Consider the following 12,650-nt stretch of genomic DNA (forward strand, 5'->3'; position numbering starts at 1 on the left):
GTCCCCAAGACTCTTTTAGGGGATCCATGAAGCCAAAACTCTTATTTATTTATTTTTTTTATAATACTACTGAAATAGTTTTGGCCTATTTCACTCATTCTCTCATGTGTGTACAGTGGAGTTTTCCAAAGACTCCTTGATATGGGGTAATATCATTCTTCTGACAATTTGTGGAATTTATCCTTATGTAATCTTGTGTTCTCTAGAATGTTTTAAGATAGTTAAATTTAGGGTATAAACACATGCATTTTCTGAGATTAACTCAATTGTTCTCAGTACTTCTGTGCTTTAAGTAGTTATCTTCAATTATATACCTGGTATAGTCTCCGTAACCTCAGTATTGTCCAATGAATTGTTATTTTGAAAACCTAAAATTTTCCTTGCAGCTATGTAGAAACACAACAAAAAGCACACTTTTGTTGTCTTGTTTTGCAGTGATATTTTAGAATTTTCTCAGTTTTAATTTTTGATACGGTAAGTGTTGGATAGCTATAATCCCATAAACAACAGCTCTTTAGATTCTCAGTGATTTCTTAAGAGTGTAAAAGGGTCATGACACAAAAAGTTTGAGAATTGACAAATGTGATTGAACCCCTATCCATGTTCAGCATTGTGCTGGGTATGATGAGGGACATAAAAGTGTATATGTAGCCTTTTCCCTTAAGTTGCTTAAAATCTAATTGTGGAGAGAAGCCTCCTTTGTTGTCGGAGATACATACTGCAACGCTAAATGCTGTAGTAGGGACATACACGCAATAAAAGGACATGGAAGGAGAAGTTGGGAGGGGGCCAGAGTCAATAGGGAATGCCTAGTGTCAGAAGAAAGGCCTTTCAGTCCTCCTAATGAGAACTTTCATGAAAACAAAGAGAACATTTGTAGAGAAGACAGTGGGAAAGTCTATCATTGGGGGCGCCAGAAAAGTAAAGCCAAGTGTCTGGCAGCTCTCAGCCATGTGCTAACTTTGATTTGGGGTACTTCCGTGGGAGCTCCATCTGCCAATTACATTCTGCTTGCATCAGTGACCTGTTGGCATTACCCTCAAAAGGCAGGCACAGTTCTGACCTACACTTCCCTTAAGGAGGAATCTTGGAATCTCATGTCCTATAAACTTAACTTCATCCTACTTAAATCCATACTCAGAATTTTGAAACTGTTGCCCATGTTATGTATGTGTTAGGCTCAAGGTGTTTTTCTATATGCAGGCTATTGTGGCACTTATTTTGGTGGAAAGCCAAAAAAAAAGAAAAGGGGGGCGGGGGGAGTTAACTGCTCTGGGCAAAAGATGCCACTGCTTCTGTTTGACCAGTAAGAATCAGAGAACTCGGGCTGTAGTCTACCATGCACAAGTATGGGATCTTCCATTAGCTTCAGCTTTCTGACCCTCAGATCTACCATCTGTAGAAGGGAGATAATTGCCCTGCATACCTCACGAGGTGATCAGCATGATCATGGGAGAGAATTTGTGTGGAGGGACATAGGAAGCCATATCTAAATTTATAATCATAGTAATCCTAATAAAAAAGCTAACACGTATTGAGTACTTACTTCATGCTAAGCACTGTTTTAAGCACTTCCCTCACATTATTTTGATTACTAAGTACATTTGATCTTATTAAACTGTAACATAGTATTGAAAGCTTCATTGAGATCAGTAGATTCATGACATATAACACAGTATGTCATAACAGTAAATTCTTAAAAAAATAGCAAAAACAAAACCAAGAAACAAGAACTCCTGTTTATTGAAAGTTTCTTTAATTCTTGGACTGTGAGAAGAAGAAAGGAGAGTTTGTCCTAAAGGAGGTATGTCTGTGCCCTTCTCTAGAAAAGGTAGGTGTCCAGGGTATAGTTTATAAATTACAGTAAAGCCTCCCTTAATAGAGAGGCAAATTTTTGCCAGAAACTTTATAATTACAGGGATTCATTTTAGAATATCAAAAAGGGGGATGTAATGTCATTCAAAAACAATAATTCTTCATCAGTAGCTTCAAAGACGCTCCAAACAAAAAGACGTGTGTGGAAGACTTTGAGCAGAAGGTGAGTGAAGAGACTGAACCTTCAGGCAAAAAAGGCCCAGGGGCATGTGACCTGGGTTAAGGTATAGATAGGCTTCCTGTGCTAGACTCAGTCAGACCTCCACAGACGGCAGGGAAGCTTCCTAGCAGTACTACCCTTTGGGGCTCCCCAGATCACAAACACACACAAAAACATATGTATTAAAGAGCACACAGACAACTCTGTCACCCAGGATTGGTAATTAGCATTGACACAGGGTGACCCACTGTGGTGACTAACACAGTTCAAGACCCAGGAGAATGTGTCTCTTCATCTCTTGCCCTTTGTCCCTTCAACAGCGTCTGAAGCCACAAGGGTCTGTGGACAGAGCTGCCCTCTATGCAGGAGTCAGATGGTACCCCGGAGTGCAGGGAGAATCTGACTGGCAAAAGCAGTTAGGTAAGAGAAAAGACAAATGAACTTGTCAAATTCTTCCTCTCATACAGTGTGAATGTTATAGATTTTTGCATAATAAAGTATCATTTCCCAATAGCACCAAGCATCCATCTTCTTGTTTCTCTCTGTTCCAACTTGGGTCCAGGTACTCAGGAACTGGTGCAGCATTCACTACAGTTGGCTAGAGTAGGAAAGGAACATTTTGCAACAATTCATATCACTCCTAAAATTGTATTTGTTAGTCTAGATGTAACCTCTAGGGCATATGGTACCTCTTCTTTACATTGGTATCTAGATGGCCTCTGAACGCTAGAATTGCAAATAGTTTTGCTTTTATGAAAATGTTTAATAAGATAATTAAATTTTTCTAAAATTAAAATTAAACTCTATTTAAATAATGTAAAAGTTTGGTTAAAAACCAGACATCATTAATGTATAAATAATTCTCAATAATTTCTAATTTTTATGGAGACTATGTTTCTGGCCATCATAGATGAGAGTATGGTCTTTTTTTTTTTTAAGATTTTATTTATTTATTTATTTATTTGAGAGAGAGAGAAACAGCATGAGAGGGGAGAGGGTCAGAGGGAGAAGCAGGCTCCCCGCTGAGCTGGGAGCCCAATGTGGGACTCGATCCCAGGACTCTGGGATCATGACCTGAGCCGAAGGCAGTCGGTTAACCCACTGAGCCACCCAGGCGCCCAAGACTATGGTCTTAACTGAAAAGAGATTTGAATAAGTTAAGTAATGCCCTACTAATTTTGTTTCCTTTATAATAACCCAATTAGAAAATGTAAAATAAGAATGTAATACTGTATATATCTAGATATTGCTTTAAAAGATATTCCTTTAGAAAAGGTATTCCTTTAACATATTCATGTTAAAAATGAAAGCAGTGCATTTGATATTAAAATAGTTCAAAATATTTTTTGCAAAAGTGCTATTTTGTTACATGTGCCTGCATTACAGTTTTTTGAGCATATGTAAAATTCATATGTAAAGTTCATTTTCTAATTCAAGTGTTGGTTTAAGACTTTTATTGACAATTCCCATTGCTCCTGTCTTAGCAGAGTAAAATTTCTCCAAACTGAAATGAAATAATATATATATATATATATATATATATATATATATATTACATATATGAACTACAGTGACTCAAGAAATACTGGTTAATTTGTCATTGCTGTCAATAGCACATGTGAAAATCTTAGTTATACCAATGTAATTAGTAATTTTGCTAAAATGAAGGCAAGACAAGCTAATTTTATGTAACAAATATATAATAATGAATTATGTATGTCTTTATTACTCATCCAAGTATCACCAGCTCATCAACAGAACACCCAGACATGCACAATAATAATTAATTCAGTCATCTTTGATACTTTGCTGTCAGTTATATGAAAAATAATTTTACACACATTTTCTCAATTTTATTATTATGAATATTTATTTGTCAAGGTAAGAAGATAGAACATACTTTATTTAGCAGTTTTTAGCTTTATTTATAACTTCGTAATATTTAGACTTATGATCTATAGGCTTCCATTTGTTCTCTTGCCTTGGGTCCAATAAGAGTTGAAGTGGGTCAGCCACCTGGAGGGGAAGTAGGTATCAACCCCTGGCCCCACCCTCCCCTGGCTAGTTGACCTCAAGGATGAAACCAGAGAGCCCCTTACGTGTAGTTGGGCAGGCCAAGTGAGGATTCCACACACCTTCCCCTTTCTCATACTCAGCAGGAGACACCCACACATCCGTCCCCACATTGTCCCTGATGTCCAACAAGCTTCAACAAGAGGATAAACCTCTACAGTAACATTTAAAAATGCAAATGTGCGATTAAGGTGAACAACTCTTAGATGGTGTAATTAGTCTTCCTGTTTATCCATCCTCTGGCTGAATCATTCATTAATGAAGAGTGCACTGTTCAGTATGGGGGCAGTCCTCATCCAATTGGTAATGTTTGGTTTAGAGAGAAGAGGAAAGGTGAGTTGAGGAATTGAGAGATGTCTTAAGATATATGAAGGATTTTCATGAGAGATTATCTTTAATCTGCCTGCAGTGACCCAGTAGTTAGCTGTTTAGGCTCAAGGGTGCTCAAGGGTGCTCAGCTGAGTGGCAGGGGGGGTTGAAAGCCAGTTATTGCTTTGTTCACCAAACCATGTGCCCCAATGCCAGGCTGAGTCAGCCTTTCACTCTGACAAAGGTGCTCTGTGGGCCAGCCTGGTCCCTGCCTGCATGACTCCAGATGACAGAATTAGGCCCAAGGAGTGAAAGTTGTATGAATGCCAATCTGTGCTTAGTGTAAGGAAAAGACGGCTTCTAAACTTGATCTCATTTAGTCCTTATAACAACCTTGAAAAGTAGGTACAATTATTGCCTTCACTTTGCAGAAAAGAAAACGGAGACTGAGAAGCTTTGCAACTTGCCCAGTGTTTCTAAGGGGCAAACAGGTTACAAAGCCAGGCTTTAGTGATTAAAAAAAAATCTGAGCTCATTTTTTTTTTTTACACTGTGATATGCTTTCTAACAATTTGGGCAATTCTTTAATGAAATGGACTTTTTTTTTGTTTTTTTAAGATTTTATTTATTTATTTGTCAGAGAGAGAGCACAAGCAGGGGGAGTGGCAGGCAGAGGGAGAAGCTGGCTCCCTGCTGAGCAGGGAGCCCAATGCGGGACTCGATCCCAGGACCCTGGGATCATGACCTGAGCCGAAGGCAGACACTTAACCAACTGAGCCACCCAGGCGTCCCATGAAATGGGCTGTTTCCAAAGTAAGCAATTTCCATATTGCTTTAGGTGTTTAAGAATAAATTGAATGTCAACTCACCAGATATGTCACAAAGTGGACTCACATACCCATAAATAGTTGAATCAGGTAATGCCTATGGAGTCCAGTTTTGGTCAGGAAAACAGAAGCCACTGTGTATTTCAGCTATGAAGAGTTTCAATGCAGGAAATTAGAGGCATAACAAACCACTGGAAGAGTTAGGGGAACCAAGATCAGGGAAGCCACCAGCGATGATCTCAGGGTGCCATACTTAAGCAGGTGATTCAGTAGAGTAAATTTTAAGGACCTCTGGAAAGTTCCTGCCCTCTCTCTCAGTCTGTAGCATTGATCGAGGTAATTCTTTAGAATCTCAACTGGTAATTCTTTAGAACTTCACATCTCCTCATGCATCTAACTGAAATGCATCCTGAAAATTATGGCCTTTCCTCTTCAGCCTGTCAATTCTCACAGGAGTGTCTCTTCATGAAAGAGATGCTTACTCTGGCCAGGACCATATGGGGAAGGGGTTGGGAGAAATGTAGTTCCGGCTGGAAGACAGGTGGTGGTGAAACTGAGTTGACAACAGACACTCCTGCAAAATCCATAAGCCTCTTCCCACCATAATGATGTAGGAGCTTGTAATGTACACTTACTACTTATCAGACTTTCTCTTATTCTGTAGGGAGTTGGGAGTTAAAAGAGCAGGAAGTTATCAGGTCCCTTCAAGAGCCCTTGTCACTGCAGGAAATATAGCACAGAGAGGGAAAGCTATATGTAAATTTCCACATGTCATGATTTTGCCTAAGATTTGAGCACTTTCAACTGGTCTGGGCCCAAGAAAACCAGGGAGCTACAAAAGCAGGCCTTTTCCTCAGACTTTAGAAAAATTAGTGTTCACAGAAAGGATTGCATTCAAAGGAAATATATTCTGAATGGCAAATTTTAAGAGGCTATGTTTATGTATGGTGAAGCATAGAATTTTGAACCTAGACATCATTTGGTCCCAGATACCCCAAACCACCTCCAATTTCTGGAAATGGGCATCTCTGAGAGTATGGTTGGGAGGTGTAGGTAATAAGTATACCTCCTACTAAGAATCCTGGCAAACTATCGACAGGGAGGAAAGGTGGCAAATAGGGCAGCGATGATGGACTTACAGAGCTATCTGTTAAGGGTTCAGGACCTACCAATATGACCCAAGATGCTGGTTGGCAACACCTCTGATTTACTGCACCAATCAAGGGAGGTTAAAGGACTAAGTGAAATCACAAGCAAGTTAATGGCAGAGTCAAGATTGGAATTCAAGTATCCTGACATCCAGCCGGAGTTGTTTTCTATAATAGCATCCTCCATTTCTCATTCTATCATATCTATCTGTCTATCTGCCTCTCTATTTATCTATCATTTATCTACCTCTCTTTCCTACCATTCACCCCTCTATCTATCCTTCCATTTTTCTATAAGCATCTAAGCACTTAGCTATGTAATCTCTCCTTGCATCCATCCATGGTACTTTCATGAGACTCTATGAAGATACAAGAAGGTATTGATTTCCTTTTCTAAGTTGATGGAAGAAAGGGAGTAGGAAATGGGGGAACTATTGACTTTTGTTTATTTGTTTGGCTCCTACCTGAGTAAAGAAAAGCTTTTAGTCTATAACACAGTATCATAACAATAGCAGGACCTATGAATTTTTCCAATAGGTAATTCCAGGCTGAAGACAATGTATGTGAAAAACAGCCTAGTGTGCTGCAATATTAAAACAGTAGGCCACTATGGTCATAATATGTTAGCTATTGATAATGAGATGACAAACTCCCATCTCCCAGTGTACTCTCTTCTGTGTCCCAGCACTCAATTTTGTTGCTGGGGAATATCCACGGCTGAAGTGAGAGAACAGGCTTGGTTGGTGTGAGCAAGTCTTCTGCTTACATTTGGTGTAAGAATTCTTGCAGCTTTTTAAGTATCGGTCAAACCACAGGGTCTTACATCACCTTAGGAAACAAATCCTTAAAATAACTTGCTCAAAGACTCAACCAAAAAAAAAAAAAAAACATTAGATCTAATCAATGAATTCAGTAAAATTGTAGGATAAAAAATTAACACACAAAAATCAGTAGTGTTTCCATACACTAACAGTGAAATTTCTGGAAATTCATGTAGAAGGAAATTGATCCCATTTATAACAGCATCAAAACAATAAAATACTTAGGAATAAGTTTAACTAAGGAGGTGAAAGATCTCTAATCTGAAAACTAGAAGACATTGATGAAATAAATTGAAGAAGACAAAAGTAAATGGAAAGATATCTTATGTTCATGGATTGGAAGAATTAATATTGTTAAAATATCAATACTACTAAAGGCTATCTATAGATTCAATACAACCTCTATCAAAATTTCAAGGACAGTTTTTACAGAAGTAGAGAAAAAACACTCCTAAAATTTATATGGAACCACAAAGAACTTGAACAGCTGAAGAAATCTTGAGAAAGAAGAATAAACCAGGATGTATCACACTTCCTGATTTCAAGCTATCTTATAAAACTATAGACATCAAAACAGTATGGTACTGACATTAAAAACAGACTAATAGACCCACAGAATCAAGAGCCCAGAAATAACCAAAGCAAATACAGTCAACTAATATATGATACGGAAACCAAGAATACTCAATGGAAGAAAGACAGTCTCTTCAGTGCTGGGATAATTGGATAGTTACATGTAAAAGAATGAAACTGGACCCATATCTCACACCACTCACAAAAAGTAACTCAAACTAGTTTAAAGACTTAAATATAAGACCTGAAACCATGAAACTCCTAGAAGAAAACTCACATGTGGAATTTCAGAAACAAAAGAGCAAAGGCAAAACAAAAAGAGAAAGAGAGAGAAATTGAGAAATAGACTCTTAACTATAGAGAACAAACTGATAGTTACCAGAGGGGACATGGGGGGTGGAGGTGTGAAACAGGTGATGGAGATTACAGAGGGCACTTGTTGTGATGACTACTGGGTGATGTATGGAATTATTGAATCACTATATTTACATCTGAGACTAATATAACACTGTATGTTAACTATACTGGAATTAAAATAAAAACAGTAAAAAATTCTATCCTATTTCTTTAAAAAAAAAAAAAACCCACAACCCAATTTAAAAATGGGCAAAGTACCTGAATAGACATTTCTCCAAAGTAATATAAAAGGTTGATGGGTACCTGAAAAGATGCTCAAAATCACTAGTCACTAGGGAAACGCAGATTAAAACCACATTGAGATATCACCCTATGCCTGTTAGAATGGCCATTATCAAAAAGACAAAAGGTAATGAATGCTGGCATGGATGTGGAGAAAAGGGAACCCTCATGCACCTTTGGTGGGATTGTAAATTGGTCCAGCTACTATGGAAAACAGTATGGAGGGGGTGCCTGGGTGGCTCGGTCATTAAGTGTCTGCCTTTGGCTCGGGTCATGGTCCCAGGGTCCTGGGATCGAGTCCCGCATTGGGCTCCCTATTCAGCTGGGAGCCACCTTCTTCCTCTCCCTCTGCCTGCCGCTCCCCCTGTTTGTACTCTGTCTCTCTCTCTCTCTCAAATAAATAATTTTTTTAAAAAAAGGAAAGCAGTATGGAGATTCCTCAAAAGATTAAAAATAGAAACACCATAGGATCCACCAATTCTACTCCTGAGAACATATCCAAAGGAAACAAAAGCACTAACTTGAAAAGATACCTGTATCCCCATGTTCATAACAACATTATTTACAGTAGCCAAGACATGGAAACAACCTGTCTATCAAGGGATGAATGGATAAAGAAATTGTGGTGAATGTATGTCTAATGGAATATTATTTGGCCATAAAAAATGAGGAAAATCTATCGTTTGTGACAACATGGATTGATCTTGAAGGCATTATGCTAAGTGAAATAAGTCAGACAGAAAAAGAAATACTGTATGATCTCATATGTGAAATCTAAAACAAAACAAAACAAAACAAGAACAAAAACCCATAGGGGCACCTGGGTGGCTGAGTCGGTTAAGCATCTGCCTTCAGCTCAGGTCATGATCTCAGGGTCCTGGGATCAAGCCCTGCATCAGGCTCCCTGCTCAGCGGGGAGCCTGCTTCTCCCTTCCCCTCTGTCCCTCCCCCCTCCCACCCCCTGCTCATGCTCGCTCGCTTTCTCAAATAAATAAATAAAATCTTAAAAAAAGAAAAAAACCCATATAAAAAGAGACCAGACTTGTGGCTACCGGAGGCAAAGGATGGAAAGAGGGGAAATTGGAAGAAGGTGATCAAAAAGTACAAACTTCCAGTGATAAGATAACTAAATACTAGGAATGTACTTACAATGTAATGACTGTAGCTAACACTGCTGTACGATATATGAGAAACTTAAGAATAAATCCTAAGAGTTCTCACCATAAGAATTTTTTTTTTTTCTTTTTTCTTTGTTTTCTTTTTTTCTTTTTCTTGTATCTATATAAGAAGATGGATGTCAGCTGATCCTGTTGTGGTAATCATTTCACAGTATATACAAATCAAACCATCATACTATACACCTAAACTTACACCACAAGGTAGGTCAATTATTTCTCTTTAAAGCTGGGGAGAAATAACTTGCTCAAAGTTAGACGATCAAGTCTCTATTTACATGTCTGAATCTAGTCATGGTATTTATGCATATGGTTTGTTTATTATATAGAAAGAGATGTTCTCTTCTGCCAAGTTTTAGGGGAACATTAATCAAATTCATTAATTACTAAACATATGACTTACATCTGAAATATTTTGTCTGAATTTGGGGGCTGAATTTTAAGAGGCACATTGACAAACTAGAGTATGTTCATAGGGTGACCAAGATTAATAGTGATAATAAAATATACTTGAAGAGTTTATTGAATCCTGGGCTAAGCATGTCACATGGGTTGTTACTTTTAATCCTCATAGTCACTCACTGTGGGCACATAATGAGTGACTGAGGTCACTTACCAAGCCCTGATGCCAGACCCTGAGCTTTTATGCACTCACGGTACAGCGAGGAACCTGGACACCATCTCGTACAAGGAGCGGTGGAAGAACTGAGTGTCTGTGCTGATGGAGGAAAGAACCGGGACCAATGGAGACAAGTTACCAGATGGAGATTTTATCTCAACAAAATAAGATGCTCCTATTCTTAGAACTGAGCATTCAAACAAAAGCTGAAAGACCCTTTTTTAAGGAATGGATGAAAGATTTCAATTCTAAGATATGTTGAATCTATGATGTGAGCAAAATAGAACAAATAACCAAGTTGTTGATTTCGTGTCTACTTGCTATCAGAAAAACAAAAGTCTCTAAAAAATATTAAAAATAATAACAAAATAAAAGTCTCGAAATTCCTATGACTTTTCTTAAAAGTCGAGTCTGTAGTAAATGTCAGATTGAGGCCCACCTTCTCAGAATGTGTCCACTCTTGTTACTTGGTCTTTAGAACTACGTTATCTTTAGGTCTGAGACTTTAGTATTGTTCTAAGGATTGAATGAGTTGATGTATGTGGAGAGGCTTTATAATGGCTGAATACCATACAGATGTGAGGGATCAGTGACAGAAACAAAATGTGTTTTAAGTCCCCTTGATTTTTTTTCTATATAATGATACAGGTCAGCCTTTAAAGCTGCTGATTCAAGCAGACATTTGTCTGGCAAATATGGGTGTATGGATATAGCCAAGGCACATATATTTTCAGTGGTTCAACCAATACTTACTGTAATTGGCCCTTACTTGTGTCAGTTATATGCTAGGTGTACAGAAATGATTAATATATGGTACTACCCTTCAGGACTAGCATAAAAATAAGTAACTGCAATTTAGCAAAATTAATGCTAACTGATAGAACGAGATGAAATGAAGTCAATGACCTGTTTTAAAGGTTCAAGGCTGCAGTTACAAAGCACTTCTTCATGGCTCACATAAGCACCAGTAGTTACACCTTACCTTACACTATAGAGGTCAGTATGGAATTCATTTGCTTTACAGAATTTGCACACATCTCTACTAAATCACTCACACGTCATGAAACAATTAGCATACCGGTGGAAACCCTGAAACTAAGGTCCTGTGCGTCCCCACTTTTGCACTACCTTATTTCCATCCATGGCTAAACGTAGGATCCAAGAACAGGAGAAAAACTTTACAAATAAAGTTTTACCACACAGAAGTTCCACGCTGAGCAGTGCCCTTGGTCGCGCCTTAGACAGGAGTCAGCTGTCATGTCAATGAAGGGAAAAGAAGCCATGGTCCTTAGGGGTTGACACATCTGATCCTAATTCAGTCCATAAGATGAGCTTGGGGGAGAACAGAGGAGGCAGCAGAAGTGTCTGAACCTTACCATGATGACCCGCTGTTCACCATCACAGAAGATGGGAGACGTATTTTAAAGTTTTGCCAAAGCCCAATCAGCACAGATCTTCAACACGTGGGACAGTAACAGCAGCGGGCTCATCATGCCACTCCTTACCCAAGACTCAGAAGCATAGTGAACAGGAATGAGTGACGAGGAGACACGTATCAATAGGAAAGAGTCTGTTGGTCTCCCCTATTCTTATTTTGTATGGAAAACCCTAGAGTTAGTGTAGATACCTTTGAAAATGAGTAAATCTATGAATCAATGACTCAATAGGAAAAGAGGAGGAAGGACAAGAAGAAGGAGAACTCACATTTCCTGACTTTGACCACTGTCCTATGCCGAGCAGAAACATTATTAATGCTAACTTATGTTGACTGTGTGCCAGTTTCTGTATTAAGGATTGCATTTCACAGTCATGACCTCACTTAAACCTCACACCAGCCTCCTCGTGTAAGAACTGTGCCTGGGTTTGCAGGTGAGGATACTTTCCCAAGGCCAGGAAAGAGGGTCGATTTGGAATTCAAAACCCTATCTCCTCATGCGAAACTCCACTCTTCCTGCTACACCAGAGAACACAAAGGTGTTCATAGAAAGGGATGTCAGGGCTTGGCAGTCACGTGGTGAGTCCCAGACCCTGTTTAGAGTTGGGAATAGAGTGATGAGCAAGACAGACGAGTTCCTGTCCTTGTGGAACAGTCAGGGAAGACAGAGATTACACAGGTTAAAAAGGAATGGAGAAGATCATTTTATTGACTTATAAGTATCATGGGGAAGATGAAGGAGGGTGCCGGGAGAGAAGGAGCAGAGGTGCTTCTTCAGCCAGAGTAGGAAGAGCCTTCTCTGAAGAGGAGACATTTGAAGGAAGACTAAGGAAAAGGGGTGGCCATGCAAAGACCCAGGGGAAACAAAGCTTAAGAAGATCGTGCTTATTTTGTAAACAAAAATCAAGGCCAGAGGGTCCAAAGGCAGGGAAGGAGAATGGAGGGGTAGCCTGGGAAATAGGTGAGGTCCAAATTGTGATGCCTTCTGGCCATGCT

At 39.0% G+C, this 12,650-nt stretch overlaps 1 long non-coding RNA gene across 1 annotated transcript; it reads left to right on the forward strand.

The window, feature by feature from the left end:
• Positions 1-2,362: 2,362 nt before the first annotated feature.
• On the forward strand, positions 2,363-10,500 carry LOC116644495. The gene is made up of 3 exons (XR_004301772.1): positions 2,363-2,455; positions 9,713-9,804; positions 10,175-10,500. It is a non-coding gene; the product is annotated as an uncharacterized LOC116644495 (long non-coding RNA).
• Positions 10,501-12,650: the final 2,150 nt, after the last annotated feature.

Source organism: Phoca vitulina, unplaced genomic scaffold (genome assembly GCF_004348235.1).
Source record: "Phoca vitulina isolate PV1807 unplaced genomic scaffold, GSC_HSeal_1.0 scaffold2, whole genome shotgun sequence".
Classification (NCBI taxonomy): Eukaryota; Metazoa; Chordata; class Mammalia; order Carnivora; family Phocidae; genus Phoca; species Phoca vitulina.